Source organism: Rhopalosiphum maidis, chromosome 2 (genome assembly GCF_003676215.2).
Source record: "Rhopalosiphum maidis isolate BTI-1 chromosome 2, ASM367621v3, whole genome shotgun sequence".
NCBI lineage: Eukaryota > Metazoa > Arthropoda > Insecta > Hemiptera > Aphididae > Rhopalosiphum > Rhopalosiphum maidis.
Window position 1 is genome coordinate 9,336,163 of NC_040878.1, and position 20,035 is coordinate 9,356,197.

Below are 20,035 nucleotides of genomic sequence, written 5' to 3' on the forward strand. Positions count from 1 at the left end.
ATACAAAAAAAAAAGACTATACATTATATTACAACGACCCGAAAAGAAAATAAGAAGTTATGGTGTCGGACTTTATGTGAGCGAGAAAATGAGCCAGTTCTTTTTAAATTCTGAAGTCACATTAAATGAATATGCAAAAAAATATTCCAAAAAAAAAATTCAGAAACACAATGCTATTCTTAATATACGCTTCGAGTGAAATCTTTGACGAACAAGAAAAGGAGAGTTTTTACGACAGTTTGGAAAAATTTTGGTGAAGTGCCTAAAAATGACTAAGTACATGATTATTATAACGGGTGACTTTAATGCAAAGATAGGAAAATAAGAGTCAATATGATCAGTAATAGGAGGATTTTCTTCACACTAAATACGAACGACAATGGCTTACTCTTAGCTTAATGTGCAGAGATACATGAAATGATAATTAAAAGTACTGGTTTTCGGCATAAAGATTCCAACTGAGGGTAAAATGACATTTCTGAGTCATAAAGACAAGACATTTATTTAATTATTATTGATTGTAAAAAAAAAGTATTTTACTTAAATTAAAATTATTAATTATTTTATCGTTTTTCAAGCTAAATTTTTTTTAGTAGGGAAAGGTATTTGCTTATATCTAACCCAACTTCTAGGTAATAGTTTTAAAAAGGTTGGGAACTACTAGTATAGTTACGTTTATTTACGTAAGATAATTTACAACATGATTATTCCACATAATTTTTTGATAATTATATACATACATAACATAGAATACATGGTAATTATGGTGTGTAGTTACAAATTTCAATTAATTACAGTCTGCAGACAATTATTTTATAAATGCGCTTTGGTCAGAAATGTTCATTGGAATTTAATAAAGTTTATAATGAGGAATAATCTATGATATTAATACTAGTAAATAATAATAAATAAAAATATAAAAGAAAAGTTTTTTTTTAAATTAATTCTGTTTTGAATAAATTATTCGATAAAAATAAGTAGCGTCAACCAATTGAAACAATATAATTGTCTATATACGCATTACCATATTGTTATTAAATGTACTTTTATATATCTCATATTATATTTACTAATCCTTATAAACATATAAATAGATTTTAGTTGCAATTAATTAGATTTATTGAAATATATTATACATGTGCATTATAACAGCACGTATTGCTCACTTGATTAAAATGTATTTATTTAATTTATTTCACTCGAAATGGTGTTTATAAATGTATTTATTTCAATTTTCTCATATTAGTATTAATATTTTAATTACTCTAAACAATCAGATCGATTAATAACTATAGATAATAATAATAAACATGCAGACTTGGCTGCAACTCGTTTTCACATATCGTTTTTTCTTGAAAAATGGAACTCAATTGGACTCACAGTATCCATATTAATAATGTACAACTGCTTTGCCCACACGACAATAATTGATAAATTTTCATGTCAATTGTAAAATTGTGCCTTGACTTTTCACTTGACCCAAGGTTGGTTTCGACATATTCAAAGAAACAAAAAATTATTACTTGAGTACAATAACAATAACTTCAATATTGGAAATTGGCTTAAACATTTTATTGTTTTATCATATTTACCCTCAGAAAGAAGAAGCAAAAGATGACTTTAAATAATAATTGTATTTATATCAGTCTTCTCGTCGTTAGATTTATCATTTTCTGATTACGTTTTTGAAACTTATTTAATTCCCAATTCAAAATGTGTTCTTATATTATGAGCAGACATACAAAAAACGAACCCTGAACTACGAACGGCGGAGAAAGCATTTTATAGACATTTTAATCAAAAATTGTACATTCCAAATTCCCAAATACATCAGGTAATAGACGTAAATCTTAAAATACAATCATAAATAGAATTGAAAATAGTATAAATTAATAATAATACAAATAATTATGGCCGTTAGGTGTTAATAGAATCGGTTGAACATCGTATAAAAATGCACAGACAAAATATACATCATATAAGAAATTGTTAATACGGAAAATAATAAGAAAATCAGTAAAATCAATACGTCTATTATTAAAATGATAATACATACATATAAATATAAGAAGTTAATAATAAGCAAGTATTAACGTGCATTATTAATGTAATATGTAGGACATATTATGTGCTTATAAAATTATAATTTGTGTAATTGATTATTAGTTATAATTGATGTAATTATAAATACAGTGACTAAAAAATAAATGTATGTAAACCTAACCTAAATTATTGAAAAAAAGCCAAGTTTTAAACACAAATAATTTTCTTACATCTTCAAAACTATGGATCAATTATTTACTCTGATAGTAACCTATCAACACATAATAGGTACCTAATTGATTTTACTAAATGCAAATTTACTCTGTTGTTTATTTGTAAGACATGAGACAAAACATGCAAGGGTATAGCATCCTCTCAACTACAATTTTTTTCGGAACGTATTAAGGTGGGGTAGAAGTTACCGACATTATACATGAGGGTTCGAATTCATACATAAGACGTCGTCTCATCATCGTATCATTCCTTGCGGGGCGATTAATATCGTTGTTTCCTAATGTGGCCACCGCGAGTTGTTGAATAATTACGCTCGCATAACTCATACCTTCACTACGTTAAGTTCTATAGTTAAGGGCCGTAGACCGGATCTGCAGGCAATCAAATGCGAACGTTATCATCATCGCAATGGATACCAGGCGTTTATACCAAGACGAATCTACAATGTAACACTGCGACGCGCGTGCAATTGATCATATCCGATGGCGCGGTGCCGGACGGCGTCTGATTTTTAGAATAATACATATTAGAATAATACATATTTTACCGCCGTTTTGTTTATTTTAAATAAATAATTTAGATGTACGTATAATATAATAACTAATGAGTAATGACGTAGGTACTTGTCATACCTGTTTTTATTGTTATGTAAAATTGTATACATTATAATATATTATATAAAGTATTGTTCATCTAAAATATTTTTAAATGTTGTAGTCTTTGGTCACTAAATACATGGACATGTAGAATAAAAAAATCTGTACAATAAGTTATCATGATGATATAAGAGTTAAAGTTTCCCATCGGTAACATAATACCTCATAAAGAATTCTAAAAATAAAAATATCACGTGATGAGTACGGGAAGTTTTTTCACAGACATCTTTTCTACAAGTGTGCATCTTTTCATTTTTGACCAGTAGTGTACCTGATTAAGTTTTTTTACCAAATTATCTACATATTTAGTATATCCGTCTTTTAAAACCAATTTCTATGATATTAAAAAAATGCTTTACGACAAGATTGTATAATTAAAATACCTATTATATACAGTATTGAAAAATATTATACGCTATTAATTATTATACTCGTAAACATTTAAATAAATACAATCCACCTAGGTAAATTAAATTAAATTAAAATAATTTTTATATTTTAAAAATAAGTAAGCAATAATAGAGAGTCAATTTAATTTAATTCAGTAGGCTTAGTATATCGTCAACTTTGAAAGTATAGAATTAGAATTATATTTACCGAATAGAATAAATGAAAACCAAAACCAATAATCTGAAATATAGTAATTTTGTTACATCGTATTTGTGTTTAAATTTTTTTGTGTCGGTTGAAATTAGTGGTAGCTAGCTTTATTAAAAATATTTTTATGTTTGCCCAACCTACATAATAAAATATATAGTTATTCTTAAATTGCCAGTAAGTATATATATAAATGCGACTAGCTAATAATTATTATTAAAATGAGAGTTATAATAATTCGAAATGTATGATGAATGACTAAATGATGATCAAATTAAACAAATACAATTTATTTCTATATACTACCTAGGTTTAATCACCTTTATTTTATATTTAAAGACCATTAGAACAGCTGTTTTTTTTTGTATTTGTGTGCTTCAAATGTCTGGTGTGTAATTTAATATAACACTATTAAAAGTCACGCAATAAATTATCAAGTTAATTGTTTTAAGTTTGTTGTAAACACATTGTTATGAGTCAAGAAACATTTTAAAAATTAATTTTTTTGTACTGTTAAAAAGTTTTGACAAATATGAAAATTATATTATTTTAAATATAATAAAAATCTGGCAATTTCCTTTGCTATATAATAAGTCAGGATTATACTTATATTCCTGCTCGGTACACCGTTATTATGCAGGTCACTGTAATGGATGTGGTTAATTTGAATTCAATGATACATCATTCTATCCGAAAAACGATTCTGAGCAGAGATGGTCTGTCAGTCTATATTACTAAATACCTACATTATGCATACGGGTGATTCAAAATTTACATAACATTTATTTTATTATATAAATATTTAAAATAAAAAAAAATGTATAATCCAAAACTATATTTTTTTAGAAACATCTAAAATTATTTGTAAAAACCTCTAGAAATAAAACGTAATATGAAGAATATTTTTTAATATGTTTTAGTAGTTGGACAACATTAATTAATGAAAAACTATATGCTTAAAAGCGATTTTAAGTTTTTAGATATTACATTTTAACCACAGGTTGTCTCAAGTAGTTAATGACGGCGTTACCTATCATACTCATACAATACCCTGTAATTATATGAATATTTGGTGAACGTTTCAAGTCCAATACAGTTATTCATTTCTACTACATTACATAAAGAAACCAAATTTATTTTATCGAAAACAGATTTTGGGAAAAAATTCTTATTTACCTTAATTAACAATGCTAATGTAGAATATGAAAAATAATACAATCACAATTTCACATTTAACGCATGATATTGTCAAGTAAGTACTCTATTACCTAGATATATTTAATACATATTTTATCATTAAACTAAATGTTAACTATATTTAATTTTTTTTGTTAAAAATTAAGAAAAATAAACATGCAAAATCATTAAATTCACAGTCATGGGAATAAGATGACTATTAAGACATTAAAATATATAGGTATATAATAAGTGTATGTAGTGTTTTAGAAAATCATTGACCAACATTTATTAACTAAATGGACCGTTGTCGGAATTTTTTTTTTTAACTGTTGCAGTGATAATAATATACTACAAGTATTATATCTATGTAACCTGCACATAAGAACGTAGTGCACGCAGTGCATATGATTTGGCAATAGCGTAAAAAAATATGAAAAAAAGCGTGACGAATGAAAAACATTGGGAACTTGACATTGTTTCAAAAAGCTCATATCTGCGTATATTATATAAATGATCCGAAGTATTTTTTGCAAGCACAATACGAAGCGAATGGTGTATGTGTGTATGACTGTTCGAGTAGTGTTCATATTTTCAAGATACAATGGCCAGGTCCTTAAGTATAATTATTGTAAACCCTTTGTTCTCGTGTTTCTGGGATAAACCTACATATTTATATATATATCTTTATTATGGATATACCTGTATATGTATTTATTGTGTTGGTATATATGCCTTGCGCACGAACATAATAAAATAAATATAAAATATACATATTTACGAATGATATTAATGATACATAAAAATATAATATATAAGCTGGATGATTATTTTATTTAATTTCAAAATTTATAAAATATGTTTTGTTAATATTTTTTTACACAATTTTCGGTCAAAATAAAACAATCTTTTCAAAAAAAATTAAACCATTTAATATTTTTATCGTTAGTTTTTTTTAAGTTTTTTACTTTATTAAATGACAATAAACATTTTTAATTTTATATTATTTCAAAGCACAATATTTCTTTGGGGTATTTCGATACATAAAAATCGAAATTCGAACAAGTAGTTACGAATTATTGTAACTTAGTAAAGTCTGGATTCTCGTACAACTAGGTACCTGTATATATATATTTTTACTATAGGTATTCTAAAACTTTAAAAAAAGCTATAAGTCCTAATCAAGTGAAGTAGATAAATTTAATCAACATTTTATTTTGCACAAAATTACATGTTTCAGGGTTTTTGCAAAAAAAATGCGTGAATTCGTATTTCCTCGATATTTATATATCAATACCAAATATTGTATGTATTATTAATTTAAAATACCGAAAATATAGGTAACAACCATTCTTCTAAGATAAAGTACATCCAGAACTTACAAATCAGATAGTCAAATGATTTTTTGCTCGTCGTGTAATAAATCTATTGGTTGCGAATGAAAATCACGTTGATTCACACTGCAATTCAAGTAGGTCGTGTATCCACAGTACTTACTCACACTGATCTTCTCTTTAATATCTACATTTTTCATATTCTAATCAAATTTTTATGAATCATTATTTTAAAATGATAATATATTCCTTATTTTTAAATTCTTACTAGCTATAGACATCAACAAATTACTGCTCAACTGCCGCTAAAAATAATAATTGCGCGTAATCCTGTAAAATGTTGTTATTACCTGAAAGGACCTCAGGATCCACCGTTGATAGCCGAAACAATTTTTTAACAGATATGGTGCCTAAGTAAAATGTATTTAGATATAATTATTGGGCACTAGTCTAAAACATGATTTGTTGTATCACATTAGCGCAACTAGAGGATTGCGCAGAGGACTTGTGTGTATATTACTATATTAGGTTATTAGGTAGGTATTAATATAATATTAAAGTATTGTAATTATCAACTATTTATGTAATATATTTATTTGACATTTATACTACAGCACTGTTGTAATGAAATGTAGCTTGATTTTTAGAAAGGTTTTATGAGCAACGTATCTATATATATTACTTTTAACTATATATGTTGTCTAGGGGGCGTAGCTCAGATGGTAGAGCGCTCGCTTAGCATGCGAGAGGTACCGGGATCGATGCCCGGCGCCTCCAGATTCATTTTTGTATTTTTAAAATGATTTATTTATTTATTTATTTTTACTAAAAAAATTTTGAAATTTAAATTTATTTAACATAATTAGCATTTAGGACTACTTTTATTAGATTCTTTGAGATCATTAAAGGAAATTAATTAATTTAGACATAATATATATCATAATTTTTATTAAAAAATTATAAAATAAAATTCAGGAATAAAGTGAAAAATATAAAATGTATTTAATATGGAGGCGCCGGGCATCGATCCCGGTACCTCTCGCATGCTAAGCGAGCGCTCTACCATCTGAGCTACGCCCCCGATATATTAAAGTAATGAAAGGTAGAACATTTCAGAGATAAATAAAATTATAACGTCTTAAACAATAATATAATATACATATTTTTAATAAGTTTAATAGCTGTAAATAGTTTCAAGTTTTTAAGTTTAATTTTTGGGTATTACAACACTAGACGTTGTCCCTGTATTGGATAAGACTGAGAAAAAGCAAGCACCCTGCTTAGCAGATTTATTAAATACAATATTTACTATAGCTTTAATAAAAAAAAAAAATAGTAAAAATATCCATCTTACAGATATTTTGAAACTAATTAAAGATACGTATATACCAGTGGCGTCATTTGTGGGATGCAAGGATGTACAAATGCATTACATGAACACATTTATTGTTATTTGTTTCATACTATAATTTCTATAAAATGATTTACATTTACAAAAACAGTGTGTTGAAAAAAATGCATGCGAGTGACTGGTATTACTTTAAATTTTCAATATTGGTTTTGTATCCTATGAAAAAATGTGAAAAGACGCCCCTGGTATATATACCTTATGATACCTTATCGATACCTTTGATTTCATTAAATAGTTTTATATTAAAACTAAAATGTCTTATATTCAAATTCAATAACGCATTTTTGTCTTTCACCGTTTCACGCAAGAAAGTTTTAGTTAAGCTTATAATAATTCTCAACCTACTTAATCGGCTAAACTCGTTTATACCGTTGTCAGCAACTAATATAATAGTATACTGTAGCAGATTTACAAACGCATATATGTATACAGGAAACACGTGATATAGCTGATAAAAGCATAACTACCTATTCACGTACAATATATAACTACAGTTTAGGTATATCTAACATGAATATAATATGTATGAAAAGGCAATAATGTACTTTACAATAAATACTTAACAATTGAATATCAAAGGGCTATCTATATTAATATATTATATGTTATATTCTGTGTAAGTACCTAATAAGGTATACCTAGGGTGGCCAACTTGCGGCTTGTGAACCACATGTGGTTATCGTCATGGTCAGATGCGGCTCATATTTTATTTATAAAATTAAAATTTACTTATTATATTATTATTATTATGAACTTAAATAATTTAAGTAAACAATTTTTAAATTTATAAAAAATTATCAAATTACAAAAAATGTATCTATTAATATTTTTGCTCTAGGTACTTATCAATGTAATTTATACATGAGGTCCACGAACCTATTCATGTTGGCCACTCCTGATACATACCTAGTTAGACTCAAAATAAGTACCAAATAACGTCCATCTAAAGACATATGAAACTATCAAGTTTCTACAAGAAACCCATGAATAACATTAGTGACTTGTGTTTGTACATCCTACCTTGCACATCGGTTAACGTGTAATACCCGAGAATGCGCAAATGACGGTACGGATCGCGGTCAAGTCTGATGTAGTGGCGTGTTCAAAGACTCGTCGTTTCGTTGAAACATAACATATTATAATACGCACCCGTAAACGACTGAAATTTGAAAATATTTTGATATAATACATAGATCGATATTCATATAGCCATATCGCTCTGTAGACGATAACAATAAAGGTATCTTCGCAGCCGTGGATGCGGAAAACATGAAAAATTCTTAACTCACGTAGTCACGTCTCACAAACCCAAACGGCAAACGATCTGGTATTCTGGTGGAAACTTGGACGGTAGAGACGAACACGGAAATAATGGCCGATACAATCGTCAAAGATTGACCGACGAAAAATATCGTGGTTACTTACCTGTTTACGGCATTACCTAATAGTTATTACCGTGGTCGGTTAGGTCAAGCTGATAGTATCGTACTATCATTGTGATAGCATTACTCACTATTGTGGTATTAAAATTTAGATACAATTTCTAGGAGCTTGGATACACACACTATGAATAATGTCTATTTAATAGATGTGACTACAAAATATTCTGGGCTGCGAAGATTATAAATATCTTAGGTACGTATTAGTCGTAAGAGTAACACTAATGTATTACGTTAAACTAAAAATAAATACAATATGAACATTGGTTTAAATGTTAATATTATTATTAAAATAATAGTTTAAGTTGGTTAGGTACCAAAGAGATAGACCATCTTCTCATTTCTCAGCGATTTACCTTAAAAATTCAACACAATTAACATCGCAACTATATTACCTACAATGACTACTCATGACGAGGTACCTACACTAGACTCCTGCTATATTGCAGAATGGTAACCTTCACCTTATCATCGCTTTTTTCATATTTTGTTTTTCATTCACTATTTATTTTCATATTTACTAAAAACAACTCGGTTAGGTATAATACTAAATATTAATCTAATTTATTTAATTGTTTTACAAGTGCATAAATTGATGACAAGGATGTATATAATTGCGGTTTGATTTATTAATTTATACAATTTTGTAATAGTTGAAATATAAATAAATTTATAGTAGGTTTGTTAATAATATCAAAAATCATTAAAATAAAATATTGATTGTCGGTATTTTGTTTTGCTTTTGACCGTGAAAACTGAAAACAATTTTTGGATCAAGAAAAACAATTGACGTTATGTATTGTATACGTATTATATTATTTGTTGAAATATTCAATTATAATATTAAATTGGTATTTCAAATTGGCTATATTTGTTTACTCAATCGTAACGGGGGGCGTAGCTCAGATGGTAGAGCGCTCGCTTAGCATGCGAGAGGTACCGGGATCGATGCCCGGCGCCTCCATTCGAATTTTTGCAGAAATTATTTTTTTTTTACATTTTTATAGACATTCTTTTAATTTTTTTAATTTTTTGTTTTAAAACGTGTGGAAAAGATAAGACTTATAATATAGTAAATGTGTGAAGGAAAACCAAAGTTCTCACGTGCAGATTTTAGATATTTAATTTTCATTTCAGTTACTATTTTGAGATTTAGCTTAAATCAAAAAAAAAAAAAAATAAGGTCTTGAACTTTAAGTCGTTTTAATTAAGTCACTCATGTCAAAATATGAAACATGCTTATTGAAAAATAAAACTTACAGATAATGTTTTCCAATACATTAAAAAAAATACTATTTAATTATTGTACCTATAGTTAGGTAGTCTGTATAGGTATATACTTAAATAAATTATAATTTATAGGTATAGTTTTAATATACAAATATACACCATGTTGTAACAAAGCATTGTGCTATTTATATTCATTGTATTTTCGTATAATATGTGCATACGAAATGTAGGTATGTGTAGGAGAAAAATAGAATATCATATGCAAATCGATGTGAAATGCGAATTGTTGGTTTTTCTATAATATTATTACTGCAGGGTAAATGGTGGCTGCATTTTATACTCGTGGTACCTTTAGCTAGGCATAAGATAAATGTGGTATAACTAAATATATATATATTAATATATATGGTGTATGGTTAGATAATATTATATATTGTATTTTATCGTCGTATACGAGACAGCGAAGTTATGATATACATATATTATATTGATACTGCAGCGGGTGAGAGAGGGAAAAATGGACCGTATTGATTCGGGTTAAAGTTTTTTCTTTTTTTTTATTTAGATTTAATAATAGGTACGACCTTTTCCGGTCGCATATATATATTTTTAATTTAATTTTTGTTCGAACGGCTGCCGCTGCCATTTATCAAATGCGATCGTTACAGTATTTTTTTCTATATAAATATAATATACTTATTATTATACATATACCTAATTCAAACTTGAAATAGTTGAAACTTAAAAGTGAACTGTGCCACACTTGGTCATCCAGATCGTATAGAAAACATAAAATATGCTTTTAAGCTTCCATATACCTATAAGAGAAAATCTCGATATTACTATGTATTAATAAAAGTAATTTTATGCTGTAAATTAAAGTAAATTATTATCAAAAATATTACATCTTGGCCAACAAAAAATAGTAATTATGTTTTTATTTATCAAACTAGCGAAAAACTTGATCATTTTAAATATTATATTACTCATATACTATGAGTAATACTCTGAAAAGTAAAAGATTTATGTAGGCAAGGATTTAATAAGTAAATCCCTAGTCCCGGCTAAAACTAGTAGATCTCTATAGACCACATATTAATATATTATAACATAATATAATATTATTATTATGCGTGCCAACCGCAAAACTGTTTACACGTCTGAAGTTTGTGCGAACACGATAATCGCATTGGCGGTAGAGACTTATTGCACGAAATCTCGGGTGGTAACTTTTTATTTTTTTGAATAACAACATTTACATTTTAATTTTTAATTCTTTATCAAAATATTATTCGAAAATTTTAGATCTATAAAAATGTCATGCAAGTAGTTTGATGGTTATAAGTATTTCAAGTTTAAATTAGCGAAATTGGTATACCACTCCATTCTACTAAAGTATAAAAAAAGTCTGCTTTGGAAAAAGTAATCACAATTAAATATTAATGTAAGTTTTAATTCAAAAATTTAAAAGTTATGACATATTTTTTTTTAATGATATAATTATGTGAAATAAAAAAATGTTTATTTGAAATAATTCGTGTCTTACGTTAAATAGATCACGTGGTACGTAATATCATTGATTATTAATACTAGTATTTATAATCAATGGTATATGTACATATTATATAATAACTATATAATATTCTTGGATGGCAATTGACAATTTATACTGCGGCGTTTGATAGAAATGAAATTTCTTCTGCCACCGTCGTAAACACAACATGGAATTTATATTTATGCACCATCGTTAGGAGACTTATGTACGTTGTACGCATCGCATCTTGTTGCGGAAATGCACACCTCGTCTTGCGTATCCCTGGTACCGCGCCGCATTATCTCTCGTCATACCCATTTAATTTTTATAGTCCCCTTTTTTCTGTCTTGTTGCGTTGCGTGGTCGAGATCTCTCACCATTGGGCATGTCGAGCTGGTATATAAATTATATATATATATATATACGAGGGTCGTTTTTGCATGTTCGTATACATACTGTTACCTACTGACGTACACACATAAAAACCGTTCAATGCGCAAAGGGATCGTCGCAAAAAGAAATCGTAGTCGAAATTAAATCGGTAGAGTATCAAAGCGGTATAAAAAATATGTTACAGTGTTGTATAGGTGCAGATGTTGTTTGCTGTAATCCGATTTATTTATGATTTCAAATACGTAAGATCTAGATCTTTACTTTCATCGGGGGGCGTAGCTCAGATGGTAGAGCGCTCGCTTAGCATGCGAGAGGTACCGGGATCGATGCCCGGCGCCTCCAGAATCATATTTTTGATTTTATTAAATATTGATTTATTATTTAATTTGCCAAGAAAGACAAAATAATTTTTTGAAATTTAAAAGAAGCTATATTATTTTTAAATGCCACGAGATTTGTATGTTTAATAACAATTTTAGTAGTGAGATCATATTGCACTTGTAATAATAGTATACAATTGTAATGATAGAGAAAATGCTGGTAAGTTAATCGGGGACTATTATATATTTGTAAATCATTACTTGTTAAATAATTATAACTTGATGATATTACTCTCTGATTCCTGTTTCGACTTGCTTGTTGCAATCGCAGTTCGTATTCAAGATATAACGTGATGTGATTGGCTTATATATTAAAATAATTACACCCTTTTTTTTTAAATTAACTATTTATTTATATTTAACTTTATTTTATAAACACATGAATTATATTTTAACAAATGTTTCACAATTAAATAATTGTATACGCCTTTTGTATAACGATCTACGTAGTCTTTTATACTCGCTTATAAATCCTTATAAAAAAAGACGGCAACAATACACAGGGTCCTGTCGGCGACTATTAGTCTCCTTATATATCTAATTCTTATACAGATAAGAATGTGTGCGTGTGTATATGTGCATATGTGTGAGTTTTATTTTATATTTAAAGCTATCAATTATTATAATTATTATACATATGTTATTATTACAATTATTATATATATTATTGTATTTTATTACATATTAATTATTATACATTTAAAATTTAAGATATATGATGGCTAAGCGCACATCATTACACAATGTATACATTGTACCTAATAATTATTAAATATATATTCTATATAAAATTGAAATTAAAAAGATAAAACTATAATATTATAATAAGTAAAATAATCAATGATTTATAATTTTTACAAACATGAATAGAATAGCGCTGTCGTGTGTTGCCTCAGAGTAATTAATTTATACATATCACATATTTGAATACATTAACAGTAAAATTGTCAAAAAATATAATATAGTAACCACTCTTGATGTCTTATAATGACAGCGACCGTCGTACACTAGCTAACATAATATAGTTTGGTTTCATACTGTCACTGTAGATATTCGATCAATATAATCAATTCAGTAGGTATTTTACATTTTTTTGTTTTGTTTTCAATTTTATAATAATAGCCGGTCTGTTTCTGTATATATATATATAATATATTAAACTATGTGAAATAGTTTATTTTATAACTAATTTATGTTAAATGTATAATGCATTAGCGAATTGTTTATAAAATACCTACCATCAAATCATAAAAGCTGTGTCCACAGTTCACCTAGGTATGTAGTCATGTAGACTGCTATAATAAAATGCAGTGTAATAATGGGTTTTCCGACAAATTTTAATCTAAGTTATAAACCAATCATAAAATACAAAGTAGGTGACAAAAATTGTATCTTAATACAACTCAAAGATTAAATTTAATTGTTATTAATAACTAATAAGATCTCAATTTCTAAAAAGTCGGAAATGTGGGTGCCACCACGCTGTACATCAGTTATTGAGTAGATTACTGTAAAGGATGTGTTAAAATTTGAATTCTGTCAGCGTTATCACTAAGTACCTACATTTTATGGTATGTTTTTGATATTGGCATATTGATATTGTAATTTATTTTACTATTAGTTTTACAGTAGGTTGATTTAATAGTTAAATTATATAATATTATTGTTTTTAACTGTGTGAATATTTTTAAAGTATAAAAATATTATATCTCAATATTTTATTAAAATTAATTGACATATTTAAAAAATACTTTTTGATTCATTACAAAATACATAATTAACATAATCATTTATCATTAAAATATGGAATTTCATTAAAATTTGAACATTTTCAAGTGCATTTAAAAAATAATTGTATTTGTAAATATTTTAGTCCTAGTACATTAGTCTTAAAAGTTCAAGTTTTTATAAATGTTTAATGGAATATAATAATTGTAGTTTTCAATTAATTTAGAAAATTACTTTAATTTTCTATGAAGTTAGCTGTCCGTTTACACATATTATTAATTTACTCAATACATGTCGTTATGGAAAATCGAGTCAATTCATTCACAGGCCATGTGTCTGATAAATAAATAATATAAAATTATACATCATGAACTTTAATCTAGCAACAAATCGATTTATCTTATCTACTTCAGCAAACGAGATCACGCCATTTTTTAATTCATCAGAATATACTGCGGCACTTTGTTTAATATAATTGTTAACAGGCGTAAAATGTTACTGAAAATAAGTATGAATTGATGTATAGATAAATTAATTTATAAATTATGCATAGTGATAAACAATGTTTTAATTTTAAAAAAAATCACATACAATATAAAAATAAATAATTAATAATGAACTTTAAACTTAAAACTTTAAGATATTGGTACCTATAGTAATATTATAATATATACATTATACATATTGTAATATCGGATAATTAATAAAACGATGATAAGAATAATTAACAATGAAAACATATTTTTAAAAAAATATTGATATATGCAGTGTAATATTGTAAAACATTCAATGTACAGTCGAAAAATAATAAACAAAATTACACATAATATAATAAATTAATACAATCGCTAAGGGTCATTATTTGAACCTAATCATTTGATGTATTATATATTTATATTTGATCAATATCACCTCTTTTGTATGTATTTCAAGATGCTTGCACTTATTTTATTATTTTGTTATTTATTTTCGTTTGAAAGTTAGGATTAGCTTTTGAAATGTATCACTTTATATAATACTATTAAGCAACTAACAAGTGATAAAACACAACTAACTGCAGTGTTATGATGGACTTAAAACTTATAACTTGAACTTTATGTTTGCATCGTAATCTCGTTTAATTTTAAATTTAGAAAATATAGTAATTTATAATAATTATTGACAACATCGTCGGCATCGAAGTCACCAGGCAACATAATTTCAATCGTCCAAACGTGACTAGTTATAGTTACTCTAACAGACTTCATTTTTTCGTTAAAATAATTAACTTCACTAAAATTATCATTGCCTTGGTAAACACACCCGTATTAATGGACTACCTATTTTAAACTTAAGTTATAGTACAGCCAGTACAAGAGTACTCTACTCTAGACATCCAAGATCCAACCTTGATTAATATTACACTTTATTTAATTTACAAATAGGTATTATACATTTTTTTTTTTTTTTAATGGTTACATATAAGAAATTATAGAATGTCAGGCTATCGTTGTATGTTTCTTTTACTTTGTTTGTGTCACGACCGTGGCACTGAATACCGATTTAAACTCGATAAAATCTGTTCTTTCAAATAATCGAGCTTTGATTATTTACTTTCATCTGGGGGCGTAGCTCAGATGGTAGAGCGCTCGCTTAGCATGCGAGAGGTACCGGGATCGATGCCCGGCGCCTCCAATTTTTAATTTTTTTTTTCATTTATATTAAACGTAAATTTATAATTTTATTTTATTAATTTAATCTTTTAAGGATAGCTGAGTTAGAAACATTTTAAAATTAAACTGCATAAAAAAAAAAAAAAATAACAACAAAAGTGAATTATTATTACCTATTATTTTTTAATAAATGTTAAAATATTGATGGTATGTGAAGTATGTTAAGCAATAAATTCAAAAAAGTGATTTGTTAAATTTACCAGCTAGAAAATTAAACGAGGTCACGAACAGAAAATCGACTCTCAAGTAAAACTTTATTAGATATTTTAACTACAAACTAATTGTTTATTAAAAATCATTATTATTTTTGATCTATTTATTATCTGATTCTTTTTTATATTTGAACTCAAATATATAGTTGAACCTCTGTTATGAAAATAGTTAGAGTTCTGAATATTCTCAGAGTCCAAAAAGTTAAATATTTTTTTAAAATAAACTTATAATAAGATATTGTAAATAGTTTGTTTTGTATTTATGTTAAGTTCCAAGTATAACTGAAACTTATTTAAATAATTTCCTATACTTATCTTATATAATTGAGCTTTACGTGTTTGAAGAGAGGTTTTAATCTGCTTCGTTGATTTATCCTCACGAAATTATGGTTTATTTAAAATCTAAAGTAACTACATATTGCTATATTATTGGAACTTAAATATTAGATTTTTTGCAATTTAATAAATTTATAATGATTTAATGAACTTTTATTCTTAACGACTAACGATTTTACAAGTATATTGGTTTACAACGTTTTCTTTCCTACGCATGTTTCTCTGGCATTAGAACTACGAACATTCAGGTAATTTGACTTAGATATCGGTTATAAAAGTCTTTTAATCGTTATAACTGAAAGGTTAAATTTAAATTGCAACATACAAATATTTTTGGCTTAAATATATAACACTATTTTTCTGACTATTATAGTTGCTACGGTAACCAAACAATTACAAAGTAATTGGTACTTAGTTTTATCGATTAATCATTATTTAATTGTATAGATTAATATTTCTTATAGCCAATAACAGCCAATACCAAAAGTATATTATAAAGAATTTGAAGTTTTGTTTTTTTAAACGAAATAAATATCTTTAGTTTTCCTAATCATACGAATTAGTAAAACAATATTGAGGAATTAATGTAACCTTTGTAATTGTAACAAATTTCTATTTAGAATAGTTTATTAATACTTTAATAATTTACGTAAATTACATTTTGTAAATTCTTAAGAAATAAAAAATAAATATCAAACAATAATACATTAGTTTATGTTTTAGAAACGCAGTCAATGTAAAAAAAAAATGCCAGCATCATCCACAGGTCTCTGTTTATACTTACTGTCTGTTACATTAAACATGTACTCGTATTTACATAATCAATTCATATTTGTTCATACATTTTTTGTAAAGCCTATTTATTTACTATATAACATATTATATTATATTTTATTTTAAAATATATATTTTTGAGCTTGGTACAGATATTTTGATTTTCTGACTCTAACCTTACTAACTTATTATGTTACTTTTACCCATTATTACTTTACAGTTAACAGTTAATAGAGTTATACTCTAATATCTACTTCATTATAAACAATATAATGATACATTATATTTTTGGTTCAACTTAAGAATTTCTAGGTATCTAAAACCTAACTTAAGATTCCTAAATTGCAAAATAATAGTAAAAAAAAACTTCATAAACTTTCCTAGAAAAGGATAAAAATAAAAATATAAAAAAAAATATCTATTTTTATTTGTATATTTATCAAATTAAAATTTGTCATTAGTTTTTTTTAAACTATTCGTGTATCATATTGTCCATTTTATTTTTAAACTAATTATAACATACAATTTAGTTTTTTTTTTCAATATTAAAATTATTTGGATTCAGTTTCAACACCGTTATTAAAGTAAAATTCTTCATTTATTGAATTCTTCCGCATAAACCTATTATAGTTAATGAATTGGATTAATATTATCATTCTCTCAAATGATCTACATTTCTTCACGTATCTACAACTGGGGGCGTAGCTCAGATGGTAGAGCGCTCGCTTAGCATGCGAGAGGTACCGGGATCGATGCCCGGCGCCTCCAATTTGATTTTTTTACCTGTAAGAACTAAACTATATAATATGTAACCGAAAATATTTGATACCCATCAATATTATTCACCGTATTAATTTAAACCTAGTAATATATTAAGTTTTAATAAATATTATTTTGTGTTTTTTTTTTCATATTTAAGAAAATAGAATTTTATTTAATATTTCCTGAAATTTAATTAAAATAAAAAACATTATATTTCAGATTATATTTATTGTAATTATAAAAATTAATTGTGGTTTTCATACTACGGAGTTTGTCCTGAATTTTTATATTTAATATTAAAATTAAAAGTCTTGAGCATTTTGATATATATTTATTAAATATATGATGGCATTATGGCAATTAAGATGAAACAATAGTCTTTTCATTTTTAAATAAATTATCGTCAGGACGCTGAAAAAAAGTTTTAAAAATGCATTTAAACTTTATATAAAACCGCTTTAATTGCGGTTTGGTGTGTATAATTTGTGCCATTTAATTAAAAATAGATAAATAGCAGACACTGGGTACCATTTATATAGACTACAATTATATTGTTATTATACCCGAAAATAAACTAAATTATAGTTTATGGACAATATTTCTAAATTCTATTCTAACAATTTAATTATAGACTTGTCGTTCATTACCAATAATTAGTATTAATGGTTCATTAGAGACTACGGCATCTCAATTGAGTTTTAGATTGTATTTTGTTGGTAAATGAAAAATAAACTTTGTTCGATTTTGAGGATCATATACTATATACTTTATATGTCGATGGTCCAAGTATTCAGAACATTTTAATTTGATTAACTGCTGTTTAATGAAAAATATTATTGTTAGTTTGGTCATTTATAAAACCATGGCTAATAATTCTAAAGTCAGTTATGATAATAAGAGCAAAAAAATAGTATAAAATCCAAACTAACTTTATTATGTTCGGGGTAATAATTCACAGAAAAATAAAATCATTTTCTTTTTCAAATCGAGAATACAAATTATCGTAACCCACACCTACACAAACACGTGTCGGTATAATATATTTTTGGAACAATGAAATAATAAATTATTTTGTGTAAATCTGCTGTAATAATAATAATAATAATAATAATAATAATAATAATATAAGGTGCATACGATTAGGAAAAAAAAATTACAAGGACAGCTTGTTATTTGTATTTTTAATCTATTAAGAAAAATGTTAAATTATGATGAGAGCAATTTCGTTGATTATTTTAATTATATCTCAACTTGACTAGTCTAACATTTATTATCATCGGCCACCAGGGAACATATTTACAAGCAGTTGTTTATTCCCGTAAAATTACATAGCACCGTAACAAATTGATCTGCGCAGGTACAAAGAAACATTTAATTCGTGTATGATGATATACACTATTTGATTATTGTACTATTTTTGGAATACATATTTATAGTTTTTTTATTTTTTAAGCTGATGATTTCGCATCTTGTAAAAATATAGTTTATTTATTTATTATTTTTTTTGAACGATTATTTCCGTGTTTTTACTGATTTTATTTTCTATCGATTTTTATAATGTGTTCATTTCGACTTCATGTATTACTTTTTTCATTATTAACCACAACAATTGTCAATTAATATTATTATTTGTACAGTATAAATCACGAACTTATCTATTTCAATTTTGGGTAGATAGACACTCAAACATCCATTATCTCGTTGCCGTGGGACTGATGAACTTACCTGCTTTTTTTCGGTTTTTAAAATAATTTATGTTTTTTGCAGTTACGAGTTTGTGTAAAAATGTTTAAAACACCTATCCGTCATAATAATAAACTTAAGCACCGATAATGGGTAAGTAGGTAGTTATTATTAATATAATTATAATAGCATAATCGTTTATAGAGATAGTTATTATTTCGAACTAATATAATTATTAACATTTAAATTGTTTGTACATCGTATTTTCTCATATAAATATCTAATAATAATAAGTGAAATACGAACAATTAAATAAAATAGTTATAATAAATCCTCGTCGACTTACCTGACAAATATATTTTTTCTAGTTATATTAATACATAAATAATACTATAGTATTA

The 20,035-nt window shown here is 26.3% G+C and overlaps 6 non-coding genes across 6 annotated transcripts; 5 read left to right on the forward strand and 1 right to left on the reverse strand.

Annotated features, from left to right (window-relative positions):
* The first annotated feature begins 6,744 nt into the window (after positions 1 to 6,744).
* Trnaa-agc lies at positions 6,745 to 6,817 on the forward strand. The gene has a single exon. It is a non-coding gene; the product is annotated as a tRNA-Ala (tRNA).
* A 231-nt stretch (positions 6,818 to 7,048) lies between these two features.
* Trnaa-agc lies at positions 7,049 to 7,121 on the reverse strand. The gene has a single exon. It is a non-coding gene; the product is annotated as a tRNA-Ala (tRNA).
* Positions 7,122 to 9,781: 2,660 nt separating this feature from the next.
* Trnaa-agc lies at positions 9,782 to 9,854 on the forward strand. The gene has a single exon. It is a non-coding gene; the product is annotated as a tRNA-Ala (tRNA).
* A 2,462-nt stretch (positions 9,855 to 12,316) lies between these two features.
* Trnaa-agc lies at positions 12,317 to 12,389 on the forward strand. The gene has a single exon. It is a non-coding gene; the product is annotated as a tRNA-Ala (tRNA).
* Positions 12,390 to 15,756: 3,367 nt separating this feature from the next.
* Trnaa-agc lies at positions 15,757 to 15,829 on the forward strand. Its single transcript has one exon. It is a non-coding gene; the product is annotated as a tRNA-Ala (tRNA).
* Positions 15,830 to 17,884: 2,055 nt separating this feature from the next.
* Trnaa-agc lies at positions 17,885 to 17,957 on the forward strand. The gene has a single exon. It is a non-coding gene; the product is annotated as a tRNA-Ala (tRNA).
* The last annotated feature ends 2,078 nt before the right edge of the window (positions 17,958 to 20,035 follow it).